The sequence below is a fragment of the Artemia franciscana genome, chromosome 3 (genome assembly GCF_032884065.1).
Source record: "Artemia franciscana chromosome 3, ASM3288406v1, whole genome shotgun sequence".
Classification (NCBI taxonomy): Eukaryota; Metazoa; Arthropoda; class Branchiopoda; order Anostraca; family Artemiidae; genus Artemia; species Artemia franciscana.
This window is the reverse complement of record NC_088865.1, coordinates 39,612,097-39,636,385: the sequence shown is the minus strand read 5'-3', so window position 1 is coordinate 39,636,385 and position 24,289 is coordinate 39,612,097. Positions and strand designations below refer to the sequence as shown.

Below are 24,289 nucleotides of genomic sequence, written 5' to 3'. Positions count from 1 at the left end.
TTACTATTTTCTGTTTTGACCCCAAAATACGAGTTAGGCTCAGCTAGGCTTTTGATAGTTATTCAAAAAATGATAGACCTTATCTAGATGATATTTGCATTTATTAAAAAGTTTCTGTTTTGAAATGAAAATTTTTGAATGTTTAAAAACAAGACCTATAAGTTACAGTACTATGCTTCAACTAATGGATTACCTATGATTGCGCAGACACATCCTGTGAACGCAAAACGGCAGTCCTAGTTTTCTCCTTTAAATTTCTTTCAATAAAACAAAATTCTTTTAGTATGTGCATTATTTTTCTGACTGAAAACAAAGGGCAAATTCGCACGAACTATTTCACTGGCAATTTTATATTTTATTCTAATGTATATTTTGGACTTTCCTCCATTAGGCATAAAAATGAAAAATTAGTTTAATTCAAGGATACAAGGTTAAAGATCATTCCTGATTCTATCGCTATTTCCCCTTCGTCTGCAATCTGTCTGTGCAAGCCCTTAAACGCTTTTACTTTCAATTCAAGCTGTAATTACATGCAATATCTATTTTTACAGATAATCCACCCTCTGCTAACGTTTCTTTTAAATAAGAAAACTTCTAAATTGTGATTGATTCTCTGAGTTGCAAGTGCGTGTACCTGTTACACCAAGACTAATAGCCTCCCCCTATTGCCTAGTTCAAACGGAAATAGTGGAACTTCTTTTGAGAGAAAATATGGGAGGGGGGGGGGGGTTAAACTGTAGTGGATCTGCATGCAAAATGTGTTACCTACAATTCTTTTGCGTATAATGAAGTAAGAATTGTTTCATTAGCATTAACCCAACTTCAGAGCTTGGGTGTAGTGGCTATGAGATACAAGTACGCATTGTTTATATGGATATCCTATTTTAAATTGAAGAAATTGTGACAACAATTTGTTTCAAGGCGACGCAGAAATTTTAGGAGGTATATGATTAAAGAAAAGAGAGGAAGGAAAAAATATAAATTTCATTTAAGTTTTATTTTACCTATCAAAGGCTATGAGCCTGCTAAGATTTGCCAGATTTTTGAAAAAAGGGAATAAAATCTCAATAAAAATCACATCATAAGATTCAGCGTATCAAAGAACCATATTATTCAGGTTTCAAGCTCATATCTGCAAAAATGCGGAATTTTATATTTTTTTTTTGCCAGAAGAAAGGTCATGTATGCGTGTTTATTTGTGTCCTTTTGTTCTTATTTTATTTTTGTTTTTCCCACGAGTAATCGTATCGACCAATTGGTCTTGGAACATCATGAGATGGCTCATTTGAACGGAAATTAAAAGTTCAAGTTTCGTTTTTAAGTGACCGAAATAAATGTAGGGCCACTAGGCCCCCTGCCACGCACCTATTCCCCCAAATATCCCGATTAAAATTTTTAGATAGTCGTTTTGTTCATTATAGTTGAAAAACCCAATAGCTATAACTTTGGATACAAAAATATGCCTTTTTAGTCCTTTAACTTCTATTTTTGGATTTTCTAAAGGGCTTAATATTTCTATTTGAAACTGTATCTTCAAGGATACCACTGCATTAATTCTAAGTAACTAAAAAATTGAGCACAGTCAACCACGGCTTTTCGAATTATTTGTTTGCATAGATTTAATACTTTGATCATTGGTTTACATGGATTTAATTACAAATTTTACAAAATTATTTTATGTTTTCAGGGGTGTCAAAACCAGAACCCCCCCCCCCCCCTGCCTGGACGCAGCTAAGATTTGATTATATCATAGATACACATTCCTGTCTTTAATTGCAACAAGTCTGAACTCTACATTTTGTATTTAAGTAATTCATTTTTCTTAAAAAGCTAAAATATTAAACAGACTGTAAAGGAGAGAAATACATGTATATCCCCTTCCATCTTTCTTAGCTAGTTAGATTCCATTGTCTCAAGGGGAAATGGTGTGGAAGGGAATTGAGTGCTGTAAAAAGTAGTTTGTTTTATTTATATTTAGAATAAAGCTTTGAGTACACCCTATGGCGGTACACTGTTTTATAGAAGGGTAAACACGAGTGTGAATTTTGAAAATTGATTCTGCCGAAATATTATCTTGCCTCCTACATAATATTGATATAATATTATACGCTGATCTAATTTACTTTTGAATTACTTGCGTGGAAAATTAAGGGAAAAATAAGAAAATAATTAGAGTGTAACCTCCATATAATTGAGCCACCTTATCCTTCGTGGAACAACTCACTTTGAATTCAACCCCTAAAAACGAACTCTCATTTTACTCAACTTCTGTGCAATTCAGCCCTCATTTAAATCTGTCCTTTTTAATGAGCAATTCAAACATATTTTGACTCAACCCCCATGCAACTTAATCCCTGGTAACACTGCCTTTTTTTAACTCAACCACTGTTTTACCAACCCCTATTTGGATTAGCTTCTGTTCCTTCCAATGAGAATAGGGACCTGGTGTATTTGGGACCTGGGCATTAAAATTTCCATAATTTCAAATTAATGAGACAGAAAGATAGTTATAAAAAATCATAAGAATTTGACTGATTAAAAATCATTTCTTTTGAGTCAACTTTTATCGCTTCAGCTAAAACGGTTGAATTACATTTTCTAAGCTATGTTGTTGGTTTCAGGTGGGCTAAGTTGGAAAAAAAGTTTTTTTCTGTAATTTTGGCAAACATGAAATGCACCCTAAGGATGTTGTCATTTCGAAAAAAAAAACGTAGAAAAATATACCATCCAGGACCAAACAAAAGCAAACTACGTTTTTTCCCGTGGAGTTTTAAGCCAGATTTACCGGCATTATTTTAAAAACAATGAGAAATTAATTTAAATAATTTTTTCAACTGAAAGTAAAGCAACATTAACATTCGAGATGAACGTATATAATTCCGTTTAAAAGGGGTTCCTTCCTCCTCAATGCCTTTATCTTTATGCTAAAATTTGAACGTTTGTCCGAATTTTTATGGCATTTGGTATTAACCAAGTGACATATAGCAATCGCAAATTCTGTCTGTCGGTCTGTCCCGGTTTCGCTACTTTAGGCACTTCCAGGTAAGCTAGGACGATGAAATTTGGCAGGCGTATCAGGGACCGGACCAGATTAAATTAGAAATAGTCGTTTGTTATCCGGTGGATAACAAATTATCCATCGGGATGAAACTTGGTGGGAAAAATAAGCACAAGTCCTAGATTTGGGATTGACATCATGGGAACGGATCTGCTCTGTTTGGGGGAGTTAGGGGAGGGGAAGGAGGGTTAATTATGAAGAAATAGAAAAAATTAGGTATTTCAACTTACGAAAGAGTGAACGTATCTTAATGAAATTTAATTTTTAGAAGTACCTCGAAACTTGGATCTCTTATTTTAAATCCCGACGGGATCCAGTGTCATTAACGGGGGGGGGGGGATCTTCGAAAACGCTTAACACGGAGAGATCAGGATGAAATTTGGTGGAAAGAATAAGCACAAGTCCAAGATAGGTGACTGACATAACCGGACCGGACCCGCTCTCTTTGGTGGAGTTGGGGGTGGGAGTAAATTGGAAAAACTAGAAGAAATGAGGTGTTTGTATCTTACGAACGGTTGACCAGATCTTAATGAAATTTGATATCTAGAAGGATCTTGTGCTTTAAAACTCTCATTTTAAATCCCGACCAAATCCAGCACCATTGAAGGGAGTCGGAAGGGGAAGCCGGAATTCTTAGAAAACGTGAAAATCGAGGTATCTTACGAATGGGTGATCGGATCTTAATGAAACTTGATATACAGAAGAATATTGTGTCTCAGATGCTCCATGTTCAATTCGAATCAGATCCGGGGACATAGAGGGTTGGAGGGGGGAAACAGAAATCTTGGAAACCGGAAATCTCAGAAAACGCTTAGAGTGGGGTGATCGGAATAAAACTTAATGGGAAGAATAAGCAAGTTGTAGATACGATATTGACATAATTGGTACGGATAAATTTTCTTTGGGAGAGCTGGGGGTTGGAAAAATTAGATAAATTAGAAAAATTGAGGTATTTTTAACTTGGGAACGGGTGACCGGATTTTAATGAAATTTGATATTTAGAAGGAATTTATGTCTCAGAGCTCTTATTTCAAATCCTGACCAGACTTAATGACATTGGGGGGAGTTGGAGAGGGAAACTGGAAATCTTGGAAAACGCTTATAAATGTCGTAGATACGTGATTGACGTAACCGGACTGGATCCGTTCTCTTTGAGAGAGTTAGGTGGTAGGGTTCAGTGCTTTGGCGAGTTTGGTGCTTCTGGACGTGCTAGGACGATGAAAATTGGTAGGTGTGTCAGGGAGCTGTATAGATTGACTTGATAATCGTTATTCTAGATTCGACCAGCTGGGGGCTGAAGGAAGTGGAAAAATTAGAAAAAATAATGTATTTGTAGCTTACGAGTGGGTGATCCAATCTTAAGGAATTTTGATATTTTGAAGGACCTCGTGGTTCAGAGCTCTTATTTTAAATCCCGATCGGCATTAAGCTTCTGATTTTCCTTTTAAAGCAATCTATTAATTCTTAGAATTTTGCTAGAGCTCATACCATATGAGCTCTTGGCTCTTCTGACCTCGTGACAAGTGCCATATGAGCTCTTAGCTCTTGTTTCAAGATTGATTCTTGAAAGACAAGGGCAGTTTTATTTGAATATTCAGCTTTTCTAAAAGAGATCAAATTTTAACGTGAAAAGAAATGGTACTGAGCAGGGGGGGGGGGCAACTCCCTCGTATGTGGAATAATTTCGGTTTGTTTTGAGTTTTAATGCTGCTCCTTACTTTCAGTTGAAAAAAACCTTTTTTTCATTAAACTAGATATTGAATCTTATTTTGATGAAATATAAAATATGTAGAGCAATGCCGGGGGAAGGGGGAGGAGCTAATTTATTGAGTACACTTTACTATGACTGTACTTTAGGTGAGCCCCCACTAAGGTGTAAATGTCCATTGATATATATTTTGTGAACCGGTAAGACAGGACTGTTTACAACATTTTTGTGTTTTTTTCAGTCATGGAAAAGGGTCGCACCGTACATTGAAAATAAATTTAAATTTCAAAGAAGAAGAACAGCGTCTATTGAGAAAGTCGGAAATGGAGAGCAGTGATGCTAGCAGTATTTTATTAGGAGAGAAGAAGAGACTCACCAAAACCCACTGTAATGACATTGCCGATGTAGAATATGAGGTAGCTGACATAAGTCGGGTAGATAATTATTTTTTTTTAGATAACTTAGGATTATTAGGCGTCTTCGACATAAAAGGGGTATGATCTTGTTGGGTAACTTGATTAAAAGCCGAAAGTTAGACGTTCTCGGCTGGTGATTTCTCTTTTTTTTTAATTTACCATATTATTTTGCGTAGCATCTGGTATCGCTTTAGTGACTCCTTATGCATAAGGGAGTGAAAATTGACTGCAGAGACTAGTATCTGAACTAATGCATTCGAATTCACAGTGCAAAACACTTTTGGGAGATGGAGATTTGAGGTGAATGGAAATTAAATTCAGCCAGATATAAATTTCTTTTTATGAATTTTCTAGTCGAGAAGGTTCCTGAATCTCCTCAGGTGTGTAAGAAGAAGGATTATTTCCTTCAGCATATCGGCAGTGAATCCTTCCCATAGTTTTTAGGAGTGAGGGAGACGGGACGAAGCTTCGCTTTTTTTCTTAGCTTCCCGATTCTTCTTCAAATCTTTAATGGAGAAATAATGGGAACGAAAACGGAAATCGTATCAGCTGGTATTTAATTGGATAAAGCTAACAAGTCGTCCAGTAGGCCCATCAACTCCCATAGACAGGTCTCAAGTCCCCTTTTGCAAAGAAGTTTTCTAATTGTGTTAGTGAGATTTATAGTCCTGAAGACTGCATAATCCTTTCAGCGTCTTCGTCTAATTAATAATAATGGACGAAAAGATTTGACTCTCTTTGCCCCTGGAGTCGCTTAAGCTCCAAGTCTTTTGATTTTCGTTGCTTGAGATTTGTATTGCTGGGGATTCGGCGTTGAATCTCAGCTTCATCTTAGTGGACTAATAAGTTTACTAAAGTAGCCATTGATGTGAATGCTCTTCGGCCTGTTGTAACTTAAAAAAAGATTTGAAAATAATAGTGCTAAATAAATACTCATTTTAACAAAAATCTAGTAGAAGTAATTGTTTACCACAACAGTCTCAAAATTTATCTTTCAGAACAAATTATTTGGGAGTTGCTGATACCCTCTTATATACTGGATAGTGACCAAAAAATGGTCAGTAACTGAATTGGTAACCTTTGATTTTGTCCTATTTTGGTAACTTGATAGATGAACATCAAGGAAAAAAGAAACATCAGAAGATCCACATGGAAAGCTAACTAGTCAGATTCTCTTGATATTACCCATGTGCTTCTAGAAGAGGATGACACTACAGGCGCTTGTTGACATCTGTCCTCGCTTTACATTTTTGTGAAGTTGGTGTGAATATCGAGTATGGCGTTGATTTTGTCATTTATATAAAAAACAATAACTGGATCATGTCTCCATTGACCTTTTCTTTGTGTCAGGAAGGTTCTGAAAGATCCTTTTTTTACGCAAAAAAGTCCCTAAACTTCCTATTATTGACTCCTTTAACCTTTGGAAGCCCTGTAATATAGTTGGAGGCTTTCTACAATAGGAGCAGGGAACCTGTTAAGGTTATTGACGGTAATTTTGGGTGGTTCAAGGTAGACATAAATTTTATAATAAAATTGGTTTAAAATTTAAGAAATTTTCTTTGCATACCGTATTCCGTTAGTTTCATCAATATCTAATTCCTAAAAAAAACTTGAATTTCTTCCTAGGTAGTATTTTAGCGGATTGATTGATTTCTTTATCACTAGAGCAGTTATTGATGTTTTTCTTTTCCTGGAAAATAATAAGTTTTTTAATATTTAACTTTTTGTAGATAACAGTATTTTTGAATCACGATTTTGTAAATGAAATTATCGGACTTTAAACTACGTAACAAAAAGATGAGGGGAGATAATACTTAAAAAGTGTAAATAAGCTTAAATTAAGGTGTACCCCCTTGTTTTTGGTATTTGAAATATTTACAAATAAAATTCTCCAATAGAAAGAGAAAGTAATTTTGTATGGCAAGTGAAACAAAACTCAACAAAATTTTAAATGGCAAAGATTTCTGGAAAGGGTACCAATCCATTTAATCTATAATATATTTAATTAATATGCATTATTATGTGTTTATCATTCATTTTGTCCAAAAACCAGAGTAAAAGAAAATCAAACCTAAACCGAATATACGGAAAGATTTAGGCAATATCTTAAGCCTGTGATCAAGCTACAGAAGAAGTGGAGATAGGAACATAGATATGCTTCAAAATGGATAGTTCAGTCTCTGATCTTTTTCCAGTAGGCTTCATTTAACAGCCTAAGATTAACAGTCCTGAACAGACTTTACAACCGGGGTGGTTTTGTAAATATCATATGTTTTGGCATAATGACTGAGTGGAAAAAAATTATCCAGAGCATTTAGCTTTGAACTTGGTCAGTGACTGACTGAAGACTGAAAAAGGACGAACTATTTTCCCTAACCTGGTCTCTTATTCATTCTCAAAATAACCTAGATAATTTCTTAAATTTCACAAAAAAAAGATATTTCAGCCACACATGCAGTAAACTTCATCAGTAGTATTATTACTGCTATTACTTACTACTTCAATCAGTATTACTATTAACGGCGGTCACTCCATATGTTCCCGGAATATTTAGTATTTTTCTGAAATTTGTTACTCTGTTAAGAGTATTTATCCCTATTCGAACTTTTTATTTATCAAGAAAAAAAATTTATTGATTCAATCGAATTTGGAATGACCATACTGAAAGAATCAAACAAAGCAAGAGCCAGTGCCATCTACGAATATAGAAACTACGAATAACGTTATATCTACGAATACGAATATAGAGGGAAGGAAATATAGGAGGTAAATGAAGAATTAAACGTTAAACTGGAGAGTTTGAAGTTCTACAATGTAGAAAATAGGTGGAATCATTTTATTTTATCCAAAAGGCTCAAGAGAGTTAAGGTTAAGATAGCCAAAAGATCAAATAACTAGACTTGTAGGGGAAAACTCCTCACATCTTTGGAAAAAGATTCTGAAGATAATCAACTGATTCTGGGTGTTTTCGGAGCGGTTGAGGTTAATTAGTTAAAACAATTTGAAATATTGAAGGACATGTCAAACTAAATCAAAAGATACTACGTGTACCCAGCTTATCAAAAAGGTGTGTGTAATCTGTCATGAACCGCTGATAGTATTAAGTTCGAACCATCGAGTCATGTTGAGGGGGATGTTAAAAGTGGGTTGGAGGGCAACAAGACCCTTTCTTATTCCTTTTTAGCAGTCCTCCTTTATAACTTCGTATTAAGATTTGAAACAACTATCTTGTTCAAAATAGTCAAAAAGTCCAATAATTTTGCCACTGGTAATGGCATAACCCCCTCAAAGTCCCTGGGATAGGTCTCAAAAATGGCTGAGGGTATGATATACTATTTGTAACAATTTTTATTCGTTTTACGTTCAACTTGAATAATTACTTTATTTTTTACTCGTTTTAAAATCTATTTATTCTTTTATATTCAATTTTTATCAATTTACTAATACTAAAAAAAAAACTATTTCAAACGTCAAGTGGTTACTAAGCCCAAGAAGCTTTGCTTGTAGATTAGTACCTATATCTCTCTGTTTGCTGTTATTGTTTACTTAATTTCGGTTCGTTTTGGTTTTAATTTATTCTTTAATAGTAGTTTCCGGTTGTTCTGAGTTTGAATTGTTACAAAAAGTTTTCTCTAATGGTCTTTAGTTTAATAGGGCTTTTTTCTTTTCTTTGAAAAAATAATTTTCGGAAAGTCGTTTTCTCAATTAATTGGAAAAATAATAGGTGATTATAGAGGCATTAATAGGTGATTATAGAGGCATTAACTTAGTTATTCTAGGAAATAACCTGCTTAGTATGATGATACTTTTTTTTTTAATTTGAGATACTGGAGATCATGTTGTAAGAGAAGAACAGTTTGGTTTTAGGTTTGGGAAACCTACTCGGCTGTTAATTTTGTCTTTTTTTTTCCTTTTACCATATCATTATGAGTTGCAGCTTGTGGCTCCTTAGGAATTTGAGTGTCAATATTGAATTCAGCATCAAGTTTCTGAACAATGGCCTTGGAATTCACAGGGTAAAATACCTTTGGGAGATACTAATTGGAAATTAAATTGAGCCAGGTATCAGTTTTTCCAAGACATTTTCTAGTGGCTTTGATTAATAAGGCAATAGGAGTTAGAAGTGGATTTGCGGCTCCAAAATCACCTCATCCTTATTTGAAGAAGGATTATTTCCTTCAGCATATCGGCAGTGATTCCTTTATTTTGTTTTAGGAATAGATTTTAGGAGTCAGGAAAACGGGACGAAGGATCCCATTTTTCTTAGCTTCCTGATTTTTCTTTCAAACTCTAATGGGTAAATATTGGGAACAAAATGCAAATTGTATTAGATGGTATTTGATTAGATATCTGAAGTCCCCTTTTGCAAGATTAAGCCATGTCATCACTTCAACAAAAAAATCTGCTTAGTGTGTCAGTGAAATATTCAGTCCTGAAGACTGCATAATACTTTTAGTGTCTTAGTCTAATTAATATTAATGGACGAAAAGGTTTGATGCTCTTTGCCTTTGGAGTCATTTAAACTGTCTGACATTTTTATTTTCGTTGGTTTAGATATGCATTGCTTGGGTTGGCATTAAATCTCAGCTTGATCTTAGTAGACTAATAAATTCGCCCAAGTAGCTACTGACATCGAATCCTTACGTACCTAGACCTTCTATCATTGTTGCAGTGGTATTTGTAATTCAGGTTGTTTTGTAATAGACGATCTTCAGTCCACAGTGCATTGAGAAAGATTTGAAAAAATAATGCTAAAAAAGCTCAGTTTAAAAAAATATATCCAGGAGTAGTAACTGTACTTCAGAGCAGTAACTTTGGGTGGTTCAGGAAGATTGAAATTAAGCTGGTCTGGTTTCCTACCAAACAACTTCTTATTCTCAGAATATAATTTCTTTGGTGCGCTATTGGCCAATTTATGACATTTTCATAATAAAATCGGCTTGATGTACGAATTTCTTTCTTAATTTTCATATTCTGTTAGCTTCAGCAATTTATATTTCCTAAAAACTTGAATTTCTTTCTAAGCAGTGCTTAGGCGGATGGATTCATGTTATATGATGTAAAAAGGTTATATGAATTATAGAATTTAATAAACTGTGAATAACTTTTCAAAGGTAGGGATCCCTGGTCTGGGCTGTTCTTCTGTAACAGCTATAACTTCTATTTGGTTTAATTCCGATAATGCCTCAAGTTCCACTTGGCTGTGAAAATACAGACTTCAGCTTTGGTATTAAGGATTTTAGGGAATTTGAAACGAATTGAGAAACTTGACCCTAAATGGGTCTGGGGCACTGAGAAAAAAGGGCCACAGAGGAATCAACCCCAGTTAAAGCATACTTATTACCACGATAACTAGCACAAGGGAATTTTAGAGAAACTGATATAGGAGTAACACAATAAGGTATGACCAAGTTGAAAGAAACGAAACAAAATACGGACCAGCGCCATCTGTTTAGTAGATGAATTAAGAGGGGAGGGAGAGTTGATATATGTTGAATTTTGATTATCCAATTTGTCTTTCAGATGCTTTCTTTATTTTTTTTTTATTGAATTTATGAATCAAAGGTATGTGTCAACCTTAAATAAATGTTGATGGCTGATTTGAAAACCTTTGAGTAAATTTTGATCACGTTAGAGCGAATTTAAGAGTGTCTTGGCCTTGATCTTTAAAAGTCAAAATCCCATAAATAATTTAGTATTTTATAATTTCAAGGTAAACTGGGCCCCTCATTCTTGCACTCCTTTTCATGGTCAGCCCTAATGCAGTGAGTCTTAGTACACTCATTTTGACCAATGTGATGCTAGAATTTCCAATCTTTTTCAATTTTTAATGTAAAAACAAGTTTCTAATAGAAGATTACAAGGCAGACAAAAGTCTTGTACGGTTTCCAAAACAATTCGAGTAGATTTTCTGAAATCTTGTAATATGGCTGAAAATTAACTCGGGACAGCGCCTGCATCCTGGCTCGGTTCCAAGAACAGACTTTAAAATAAAGCAAAGCTCAAGCTGCCGCTAATCCCTTTCCAGTTTAAAATTCATAGGAGATTGAAGATGCTGGATAAATTTTCAAGACGTCTGCTAACATTAATTAAAACATGCAGAATAATTTTAATTGAAACTGACATTGCAATGGGAAATGGGTCAATTGAAACTCGAATTCTAGAAAGTTTCATCGTTTCTGGCAGAAGTTTTCCTTCTGTTTAAAATGGTTTTTATGGTAGAAACAACAGGTGTTACTTAATAAAGAACAAATCTGGCCCATAATGGCCTGGATTCTGAAAATGTAAGAGGTATTTTGTGAAAAAAATTAGAATTGTTGCTGATTCAGAAATGGTAATTGTGTTTTGGCTAGTTGTAGTAGTAAAATATTATTTTGAGGAGTAAATTAATATAAAGTTTATAAAAAGTTAGCTGTCGTCCGAATTAAATCTAAAAATAAACTTATGTGTTATGTTATAATAATAAAAATTTTGTACTTTGTAGGTAAAAGAAAGACAATGGAGAAAAGTTTAAAGATAGTCAAATTTCGAGTCGCCTTTGGAATTTCATCTCGAGAAATGCTGATGCCAATTTTGGAAATTTCATAGAGAAGGTTCAGGTAATAAGTGTAGAGAATCTTGACTTTGGTGTCGATAACATCGCATTACAGAACTGACTCAAACGGTTTTCAGTGTTAAGCCCTTGCACGCAGGTTATTATGATGTCAGAATTACAGTAGGTTTTTATTTTATATTTATTGTGATGATTGCAAAACTGGACCGTATCAAAGGTGATCACTCAAAAATATTTAAGATTAACAAAAGCTTATCTATTGTGCTGGAAGTGGACTGGAGGAGGGAAGGGGAGTTGAAATAATTTCAAATACGTTTGTTTCTGTTATAAGGGTGTGCTTAACAGGGGCTTATTCGATTTAAAGTAGAAAGTTATAATGTCTTTTTAAAAACTGAATGGGATTGGAGGTTAACCAGCCAACTCTGAATTATATACACTTTTTTTTTTGCAATTGTGCGTGGAAACTAAACTTTATCAGTTCTGTTATGTATGAATTTCTTCAGTAGAAAACTCCTTTCCTTACAAATTTTAAGCGGTTGGTAGCCCAACCCTTGCTTATGATAATATCTTCTCATATAAAGATATAATTGACGGTTTTCTTCATTTCTGTTCGTTACAAGTTTCATTGTTTCTCTCATAGTAACCTTTGCTATTCTTAATTTGACTTACTTTTAATTTTTCTTTATATATTTAACCATAATGGGCTAGTTAATCTACGTCTGAAGGTTGATTCGCTATACGTCTAAATTTATGTATGTTTTAAGTTTTCTATTACTCCTTTCCTTTTTTTGAACTCTATTTTATTAATTATATAATAAATATATAATAGAACTCTTTATTAATACTCTCGAAGAAAGTTGATAGTCTCATAAGCTTAAATTCTTTTTTCGATCGTCTTTACTCGCCTTAAAAAACAAGACAAATGAGATAAATCAGAATATACAAAATGTATTGTAATCAAAATAGTTATATGCGTTATTTGGGCTGCCTCTATCAACATTAGGGTAATATTTGTAGGCATGAGTATATAATCAATCAGAGGTAATATACTCCGAGTTTGCTTGTGGACGATTTTGTTATTAATTCTGCGGAAGGCGCAGAAAGCCTTCATTCAACTGGAGGTCCCAGGGACTTCTTTATTTCCGGTACCAAGCCGGCTTAAGTGATTTGCGTCTACTTGAGAAGAAGGCTTAGTCGCTCATTTCTATTGGTTAGTCCCAATTACTTTTCGTGATGCCATTAAAATTCTACTGATTTAAATTATACGAAACTTGCAGCTTGGAATTTTACAATGCTAATAAACTTCTATAATTTCAAGTTTTTGGTTAACAAATTCACACGTTTTCAGCCTGACTTTATAGACGTCTTAGAAACTCATATTTCTGGGGTAGACGGATGAAATTAAGTTTTTTTTTTATTTTGGCATGGATGATAAATGCATAGGCAGGGAATAGGACTCGATGACGAAAATCAAACTGCCAAGTCTTGCTCAAGTCGGACAGGGGTTAATAAAAGAATTCTAGTATTATATGTTTCTGTAGAAATGACTTATGGAGATAGTAGTGACTCAAATGAAGTTTACATACAGCTGCTTGGATAAATAAACAGAATCCAGGGTTGAAATATTCTGTTTTTATTAGGAGATGTTCGAAATGGGAATATATTATAGCTTTGGTAAATTTGGCTTTGGAAAGGTAATCAGAAACGATATAAGACTGCTGGAATTTTGCGGTTATAACGGTCTTCTTAAAAGTAGTACATTGTTTGTTCGTAAAATGACACTAAAAGTAACATGGTAATCCCAATATAGTAAGGCAGCCAACCTTTTTCATTTTATTACTGTTATCTGTAGATTGGGAGAATCAGTACAAGAAAGAATGTATAGGGGTGCTGTTTTTATATGAAAAGTAAAAATCATCTTGCAATAGTGTCTGGGGTAAATCTAAAGCTGAAATATGGAAAGGGTGATCACCTTCGAGGAAGTTATGACATTGATAGACTCAAGGATGAGAATTTAAGAGAAACTCTTTAGGGAGAGTCAAATATCAAACTGTAGGGTTTGAAATTCTAGAGTGTACAAGATAAGTGGAATAATTTGAGGAAAAATGTTGGCGAAGCTGCTGATTGTTTCTTGGCAAGGATGGTTGGAAATACAACTAGGATTAATAGTGTAGTCGCCTGTGTTTAGTAGGAAAGAAGAAGGTTTTACAAAAATTATTTGAGTGATAGATTATATGAAAATAAAAGGGACTGTAAGGAAAGTGAAGAGAGCTTGAAAATATAAACTAAGGAGGAATGGAGGCCTTTGATAAAATTATGGAAGTTGTGGAAGATTCAGCCTGAATTGATAACTGCCCATTATTATACTGAGTCATAAATATGTAATTAGCCGCAATAAGTATAATTTTACAGTATGTAATAAAATTGACAGGGAACCGTCAGTCTGGACATGTCCCAATTAGAGATTGAAACGGGGATTCATTTAGTGACAAAGAAAGAGTTAAAGAGAAATATTCAGTACAGTATCAGAATGCTAAACCTGATAAATTACTGTACATTAAAGTGATTAGTGCTATGTACGAGAATAACATTTCTGCGGTTCAGGCAGTAAATTAGGTCAACAACTGCTTTCGTATTAAGTAAGGAGTTAAGCAGGATTGTGTTTTATCGCACTTTATATGGACTATTTTAATGGATTTTGTTCTAAGAAGCACAGGAAAGGCAATGGGAGACTACGGAATCCAATGGGAAGGAAAAACTCTCCTGGACTTAGATTATGCTGACGATTTACGCATCCTAGATGAAGATTTGAGCAAATTGAATGAACTCCTTGAGGTTTTGCGAGGTTAGATTGCTAGAATAGGTTTAAAAATAAATGTTAAGAAGACTAACTTACTATGGCTAGGAATAAGCGCAGATGAAAAGATGACTTGGGGCAACAAAATGATGGGTCAGGTGGGCAGCTTCATTTACCTTGCTAGTAAAAGACAGTGTGAGCAGCGAAGGTGTTCGAATAGCCGAGGCTCAGGGTGTTTTTTTTCACTAAAAATAGTTTGTAAATCGAGACGTTTGCAAATATATATATATATATATATATATATATATATATATATATATATATATATATATATATATATATATATATAAATGTTTCTTTGTTAGCCAATCATTAAAGAGCATCGCGACAGTCGACCTCTTGTGGACAAACTAGTGGAAGCTGGCAATGCTTGTGATGACATGGTCCAGGCTGAAAGAAGTAATGCCCTTCGCCGTCGGTCAAATGTCACTCCGCTTAAGAGATCGCCCTTAACTGGAAACTGTAAGTAAATTGATTGCTTACTAATTATTAAGTATTCATACGTCAAATTTTAAAATGTCTAAAGGTTGTATCTGACAATTTTAACTTATAAGCTAAAAGTCAAAAACTGGTTTTTCAAAAACTGGGCTCATTCTAACGAAAATAAAAGTTTTAGTGACCTTTTTAAGTGACCAAAAAAATTAGAGGGTAACTAGGCCCCCTCCCACGCCAATTATTTTCCCAAAGTCAGCAGATAAAAATTTTGAGATTGCCCTTTTGTTGAAAACTGAATGAAAAGTTGAAAAATGAATAAATACGTATTTGAGGACGACTTAATCTCCCACAGCCTCCGGAGGAAGGGCTGCAAGTTATGAACTTTGCCCCTTGTTTACATATAGTTTTGGTTATAGACGAAGCATACTGACGTTTTCAGGTGTTAATTTTTTTTGGGGGAAGGGGGAAGGGGGGTGGAGGTTACATGAGAGGATCTTTCCATTGATGAATTTTTCATAGGGGAAGAAAATTTTCATGAAGGGGGGGGGGGCTGGATTTTCGAGCATTATTTAAATAAAACAATGAGAAATTAAATTAAAAAATAATAAGTTTTTCAACTGAAAGTAAGGAGTAACATTAAAACTAGGCCCCCTCCTACGCTCATTTTATTCCCAAAGTCATCGGATACAAATTTTAAGACAGCCATTTTGTTCAGCATAGTCGAAAAATCTAGTAAATATGTCTTTGGGGACGTATTAACCCCCACAGCTCCTGGGGGAAGGGCTGTAAGTTATGAACTTTGTCCATTGCTTACATATAGTATTGTTATTTTGAAGTATACTGAAATTTTCAGGAAAAAAAAAAAACCTCAAACGAGACTACTGCCAGTAGAGAGAAAAGAGATAAACGACTAAAATAACGCGGATATTTCGCCTGTATCTAAACTAGTCCTCAGCACAAGACAAGAAGAATTAACACAAAGCCAAAAACAAATAAAACCCCCACCAATAATAAAAAATACAACTGTCGCTACAATAGACCTCATCAGACATCATAGTCGATGACTTGGACCATTTTGTTTTGACAGCCGAATTCAGAGTCAATGTATCATTTCTATAGACAAGATTTCAGAATCCTGCTGAAAAGATTGATTACAATGATGAAAGATAATCTCAGAGCTCACCTTATCAACTTTCAGTCATATTACTGCTTACTTCAGCTTTCTTAAAAAAAGGGTTTTGGTTACTGATATCTAATTAGCAACAATATTGTTTCCAAAACCAAGAAAGAACTTCGGTCTGCACTGCTCTTAAGTAGAGTTTGAAGTTCTGTTCCAATATTGCCACAGCACAATTTGCTTCCGAGACTTTGTAGGTGAAGGAAATCACCAGTAAATGTCAACTTAAGCAATCTAATCGTCTTTACAAATTGGCCGTGACAACACATGTTCTAGCTGCTACTGCCAAAAGAACATGTAGCAAGCTAAGGTTTGTTAATAATTTGCTAAGAACTGTCATGGTTCATTCTTGACTAGATTCACTCGAGTTTTTGGCGAATGAGAAAGACCTCACCGTTGCCTCTGACTTCCTCTGACTCTGATTGACTGAAAAAACATGATTGTTCAGCGCTACTTCAGTTTGAACAAGAGGCGAATACAATTTTTGCTGTTTTTATTACACATTTATGCATGAGGTATTCCGGTTTAGTTTCTGTTTTGTCTCTATAGATGAGCATAAATGATAAAGGATTAATATATAATAATTTTTTTTATGTGTTAGGTGTTTTTTTCTTATAATAAACTGCTGCAAAATACCGTATTAAACACTTAATACCTTTAACTAATTTAAAACAATTTAATTACTAATTTAAGAACTTAAAAACGGTGTTTCTGGCGCACCCTGTCAACAAGTGCATTGATTGGCTTTGATATTGACGATAATAATAATTATCAACAGGATAATAATAAAACAGGCGATAATAATTACTAATTTAAAACAATTCTTGCTTCATAACCTGCAGAATAATCATGGTTAAAACATTTTGCATACAGCCTCCCTATACTTTGCCCCTCCCCTTTAATGTGTAAATATAGCCCGAATTATGTATTTTAAATGCATTCGGCTACCAAAACTTATTTTTTCAGTTTTTATTTCTTCACAGTTGATACAATTTAAAGGCACACTCACAGCCTATATAGACGTTGTCTATATAGGCTGTGTCTATATAGGCTTTGGGTACACAGGTTGAAACAAGAGTGACGCACTACGAGAACAGCCGGAAAATATATTCGGGTTATATATTTGCACATCGTCGGGGGGGGGGGGGGCTGTGGGTAAAGTATAGCGAGGCTGAATGCAAAATGCGTTAAACTATTCTTATTTTGTATATTGTGAGGTAATAAGTGTTTTCTTAGCATGTTTCCACCTCTCCAGTTAGTTCTCTAGGAAAATACCGTCTGGGTATTTCCCATATATTTGGCCACGATTCTCTACTGTTTCAACCCATGTACTCCAAATCTATGGTTGCCAGTGTTTCGGAAACAATTTAAAAATGTAGTTGGGACTAAGTCAAACTTTAGCGTAAGGAGAGTTACTCTGAGGAGGGGACAGCCCCTTTCATATACGAAATAATTTCTGGTCGTTTTAAGTTTTAATGCTGCTCCTTACTTTTAGTTAAAAATTATTTATGTTTAAAAAAATTATTTCCTGAAAGTTTTTTAACTAATGCAGGTTTGAATTTGGCTCAACTGACATGAAAAATTAAGACAGAATTTGCATATTAATTTTGGCAAAATATCCCCCATGTAAAGTTTTATTTGGAAAGCTCACCTCCAAAAACTACCCTATCAATGTGAAAATCTTCCCGTATAAAATAACCGCTCCCCAACCGAAAATAATTCCCTCGAAAAAATATCTATGCTTTCCAATAACCAATAAACTATAAACACTAGCCAAAGTTCAAAGCTTTTAGCCTTTGCCTCGTGGGTGTTGAGGGGTCAAGTTATCTTCAAAAACGCAACTATTTAATCTTTTAACTATTTTTAACCAAAATTGGCTAAAAGACCTTTCCTCAGGGTCTGTTGGTGATCGTCTTATTTCAAGAGCCATAGTTATTTGGCCTTTCAACTATGCTGAACGAAATGGCCATCTCTAAATTTTCACCGGATGATCCTAAGAAAAAGGGGGGAGACCTCTAAGAAAAAGGGGGTGTATTTGCCCTCTAATCCTTTTGGCCCCTTAAAAATAGCACCAGAACTTCAATTTTCATTCAGACAATCCCTCTCCCGATATTTAACGACTACTGGGTCGATATGATCACCCCTGAGAATAAACAAATCACAACAAAAATAAACACGCATCCAAGATCTTTCCTCTGGCAAAAAAAAAGTTATTTTCATTAAAATTCTTTCACTTATAGGGGGTCATCCCCCCTTGTTTTGCATATCAGGCAAATTTTCCCAGGCTGGTAGCTTTTGATGGGTAGACGAAAACTTAATTAGACTCATATTTTTGAAATCACCAGAATAAACCGGTTCTTTTATGTATCCATTGTTGTCAAAATACCGTTATTCTTAGTTTTGGTTACTATTGAGCCGGGTCGCTCCTTATTTACATTCCATCACCACAAACTGTTTGACTTATTCAAAGTAACAAAATTCACCTTGTCTCCTTGGCTACTTTCATTGTGATTTGATAATATTCAAAATGCGAAGTTTTGTTAACTTTTTTAATCTGAGTTTGTAATAAGGATGCATTTCTGGCTTTTAGAAGCTGGATGAGAAACAAGAAGGGGATAACCGCACAAGAAGGGGACAAGACACGGATTATAATGTTTTTGTGGTCCGAGACTCCAAAGAAGGTAAATGACCAAATAGGTATAATAAAGTAGTCGCAATATGGTTGTAAAAAAGATAGATTAGGAACGCTAAGAGCGTTAAGTTGAAACTCAGGACTACTGCTACTACTACAATTATTATATTCACTAATAGAATATAAAGTAAAAACTTTCGAGAAATTTTAGATTGAAAAAATAAAGGAATGAAAATGCACAATGTAACTGCTGGTTTTTAAAGTGGTATAGCGCATATTTCGGTAAGTGCCATTACAAAGCCGTCCTTAGCGCTCAAAAAATAAAAAAATAAAAGTAAAGTGAAATGCCAGTAACAATAACCAAAGCCGAAGCAGTGAAAAGATTATTCAGAAATTAGATCATGCAAACAGTCTTTTGCTAGCGATTGATGCAGTCTGTCTAATGACCACATTTGGGTTCTTATTAGTTATAGCAACCACGCCAGTGTTGGGAGAGCGTGAAGTTAGTAAACAATTCTTGCTTCATGATATTCAGAATTATTGTAGCTAATCCCTTTTTTCATGTAGACCCGCTGTATTTTACCCCCTCCCCCTTAATGTACAAAAACGAAGCCCAAGTTATATAAGTCAAATGCATTCTGTCACCTGTCACTTGTTTTTTGGTTCTTGTTTCGTCACAGTGATTCAGTTTACAGGAACACTGGTTGAATTAAGAGAACCGCATTGGGACAATATCTGGGAAATATACAATGAAGGCTATATATTTGCACATTAGGGGGCTGGGGGTAAAGTATAGCGGGTCTGCATGCAAAATATGTTAGCTATAATTATTCTGTTTTCGGTTTTCTAGCTTCACTTCATGAGTGTGGTCGCTATAATTAACTTCTTAAGTGTGGTCGCTATAATTATCAAGTACCCAGATTTGTTTTTAAATTGTAAGTTGGCATTGTTTTCAAATTGTATAATTTTTTCCATCAGAAAGTAAGGAGTGACATTAAAGCTTGAAAGGAACATAAATTATTGCTTATCAGACAAGAGGGGAACTATCTGTTACTCATCCCTCGATCTTTACGCTGAATTTTTAAGTTTTGTCCCAATTCTATAAGAGCTACTTCTGAATAAAAAAAAGCTGCTGACTTGTAATAAGAAAATTCTAAAAGTATTGAAAAAATTTAGTGTCTGAAAAATATTTTATGCTCAATATCAGACCTTTTTAAAATCCTGCTGTGGAATCCCCATCTCAGTGTAAAATTTGCCTGCAAAATTCCCTTGAAAACCTTACTTTCCAAAATTAATTCTGTGGAATATCCTCCCCCCCCCCCTCACATAAAAAAATTCCTATGGACTGTGGGATGTTTTGTCATTCCCACAGACATAGGTATTGGATGTTTCCGCAATGCTGAATCAAATGGCTCTTCCAAATATTTTATCAGATGACTTTGGGGGAAAAGGAGCTTGGGCGGAGGCTAGTCTTCCTCCAATCTCTTTGGTCACTAAAAACAGGCCCTAGAACTTCCGGTGTTTGTTCGAACAAGCCCTATTCCGACATTCCAGGACCATTGACTTTATACGATTATCACTGGGGAAAATTCAACTTGGATCCATAATCGTTGTTCTGGCAAACAACACAAAACTTCCTTTGTAGATATGACCTTGAGACTTTTATAAGAATTTTCTCTGACATGCTGAATCTAATGGCGTTACGTTCATTAAGATCATTTGAACTTTTCTCTTTTCTGAAAATAAGGCAAATTTTCTCAGAGTTGTGGCTTTTTGATTGGCAACATTAAAGTTAACACATTTTTGGTTATTTGGATTCAGCATTGAAGCCAATTCTTTTGTTCTATCAATTCTTATCAAAATTCCCTTTTTTACAGCTTCGATTACTTTCGAGCCGAGTTGCTCCTTTCTCACAGTTCGTACCATGAATTGTTTGATAAAAAAGAATGCTAGTTTATTCTCGTTGCATTAAAGTATAAAACATAGGGCTGATAAAAAATTTCTCATTATCTCTTTTATACCTAAGTTTTCATATATTTATTTTTAAATTTCAGTTGCCTCCTTTAAAGGTTGTTTTAAGCCATTTACCATGGAAATTGAGGTTGGGTTTGTCAATCAAAACAAAATGATTTAGGTATTCAAAGGCATGGAAAGCCAAAGTAGTCAAAATTTTCATTTTATTTTTAGACGTTAGAGAATTATCGGCGTTTTCGTGTTAGCCCAGCAACACTCAAGAAGTTTGCTCTGTTTGAGAAAAACCGGTCAACCGTCTGAGAATAAATTAGCTAATTATGCTGAAAAATAATTAGCTTTATCTCAATAAATAAACTACGATGCTAGTATTCCACCACAAACATAAAAAACAAGAAGAACAACAGGGAATTCTTTTCGTAAGACAGTGGATATCTAATTTTAATGAATATCTTGGCCCTATATCCCAGGGACGTCCTCAGAAAAATATAAACATATAAAAGAAGATATACTTACAATAGCTAACGACCAATTAAACTAACATGGAATTTTTTTCAAACAGTCCCAGTATCCTTACTTCAGTGAAGTTCAACCAGGACTCACCCTCAAACAAAACTGCCTGAAAGGGGAGAAAGGACATGAATAGGCATGAAACAAGCTTATGTCAAACGTAGGCCAATGCTATTTGAGGAATTTGGTAAGAGGGGGACAGGGAGCCTGATGATATTGTTTAAAATCAATCAGGGATCTGAATATAACAATTATTTTTGTGCAGACAAACTGTCGTTGATGCCATGCTTAAAGGTTTATCTTTTAGTTTCATACTGTCGAAGCAAATGCAAAAAGAGTGTACCAAGCCGTTCTCGAGGGTAGAATCAGCAGGAATTTGGACGATCAAAGTATCTTTGAATACATTTGCAATGTATTTTCGATATGCTTCGCTGTGTTGGTCGACAATGGACGACCACTGTATATAAACAGGGCCTCATTTAGTACTTGTCAGTTATTCGAAACACATTCAAGAATTATGTAGTGTAATATCTAACAATAACGATTTTGCCCTTCTGGAATTGGTTACCATATGCTTATTTTGAATGATAAAATAAACGATGTGGCTATATTTTGACAAATTATTTAATATATAGTTTTGATTAGGGGTTAGGTTCGGTTGGGTTTCCCTAATTTCGTTTCTAAAGTGTTATTTTATCATAATTTTTGCTATATTTCAATACGATTAACCTTTTTTTACTTCTTAGGTGTGTTTCAAATAACCGACAAGTATTTTGAATTAAATAAAATTTGTTCATCTGTTGCCATTTTTTAATTCCAAAAATATTTACATAAAGTTTTTAGGAATGTTAGGAATGGCTACGATAGAATATCTGTCTTGGGGCCAAATGTGACTTTACTTAGTTTTAAAATTCTTAGCTTTTAAAAATCAGTCTTAGCTTTAAAAATCAGAGCAGTTTGGCCTGAGATCAGTGGTATTTGTCTTCATATTCATGTTTTATGTTGACATTGCTTCTACATTAAAATGGTTTTGCCAATAACTCATTAAAAGGAAGAAAAGAAGAAGAAATACCAAGAAGCCAATACCCCATCGAAATTATGCATAGTTTAAATTTCAACTTTATTTATATCAAATTAATCAATCATTGTATCCCTTTTAACATCCCTACAAAAGGCTCCATGGGCTGTGAACGTAGAGATAAACATTAAATCATATCTATCAAGATTCATAATACAAGAGAAGGGAAATAAACGCAAAAAAAAAAAAAAAAAAAATGCAAATAGTTATATCAAACCTTTTTTTTCAATTATTTACACTCAACTGAACTCATATATATATATATATATATATATATATATATATATATATATATATATATATATATATATATATATATATATATATATATATATATATATATATATATATATATATATATATATATATATATATATATATATATATATATATATATATATATATATATATATATATATATATATATATATATATATATATATATATATATATATATATATATATATATATATATATATATATATATATATATATATATATATATATATATATATATATATATATATATATATATATATATATATATATATATATATATATATATATATATATATATATATATATATATATATATATATATATATATATATATATATATATATATATATATATATATATATATATATATATATATATACTATAAATACAATACTAGAAATACAAATTAAAAAAATTAAATTATTCCTGGAGCAGATCCCCTTCTACCAAATTCCTAGACCAAACCACAACCAATTCGACCTATCTAGTTATTGTGTAAATATCATTATAAAAGTACTAAGATCTATTTTCTTTTCCAATGATTTCCTTTTCATTCAGGAAATTATATTCACTGTAGTTATTTTTGTAGTTATATTCACTTGTAGTTATTATATTCACCTTAGTTATTTTTCAATGATTTCATTTTTGTCCTTTCTGCAGATGTATAGAATGTATTCATTTCCGCTTTTGACGTTTTCAAAACAAGAGAATCGTCTTGAACAGATAGATTTGAGAAAGTAAAAGCTCCTTATATATCAGGGAAAAAAATTGACCTAAGCAAATGTCGTGAAACAGGATGGACAGAACATTTTTTCAATTTTGCTATAAACTAGGCTCCTAGTTTTACTTGATGATAAGGTTTCAAAATCAGTTTATTTAGAAAAATATTAATGTGGAACGCATTATAAAGTGTAATGGACCGCTATTTTTTTCGCTTTCCTTACGTTAAAAAAGAGCATAGAATAATTAAAAAAAATTATCTGCTCAAAATAAAAAGCAAATTTGACACTTAAAATGAGCAATTGTTTTAAAGCTACTTAATAAATTATAGTTTTTTTTCCAAATTATTCGAGAGGGACAACTGCCGACCTTAGCTCCATCCCCCTCGATGATGCCACTACTCAGAGGAAACAGCTAGAAAAAGACTCTTGCGAGGTTAATGTCAAATCTGAGCAGGGTATGACGGAAAATATGATAGAAACATTATCAAGGAGAGGAATCTCTCTGGATAAACTAGCTTTCCAGTTTTTTGATTATGCAAGTATCATGTTTGGTAAATTTAAGGGAGCCCAGCTGAAAGTATCTGAAATTTTTGATTGATGTTTGCCTCACATTCCCTGCCAGGCCTACAGATTAAACACTATTATCCAGCATAGTGCAATTCATGTCTCGGTGGACTGCAAGGCTTGAAACCATACAAGCTGTAGTTAATTTGTTTTAAGCAATTGTTTCAACAATTGACGAACCTAAACAGATAAAGAACGCCGATGTGAAGACGAAGGCACAAGCTATGAGCTTTCTGAAAATGATTCTAAACTTAAGATTTTACTACCTGCGTCAAGTTTATGAAGACTATCATGTATAAGATCAGGATAGTAAGAGAAATTATTGAAGA

The 24,289-nt window shown here is 33.8% G+C and overlaps 1 long non-coding RNA gene across 3 annotated transcripts in view; it reads left to right on the top strand.

Moving 5' to 3' along the window:
* Positions 1–24,289, top strand: part of LOC136025259 (uncharacterized) — a 76,734-nt gene that overhangs the window by 27,540 nt on the left and 24,905 nt on the right. Inside the window, exons 4-6 of one of the 3 annotated variants that reach the window (XR_010617046.1) lie at positions 5,008–5,200; positions 11,667–11,781; positions 14,898–15,054. This is a non-coding gene — a long non-coding RNA (uncharacterized LOC136025259). The remainder of the gene's footprint in view (positions 1–5,007; positions 5,201–11,666; positions 11,782–14,897; positions 15,055–24,289) is intronic. The other 2 variants (XR_010617047.1, XR_010617048.1) reach the window with 2 other exon arrangements.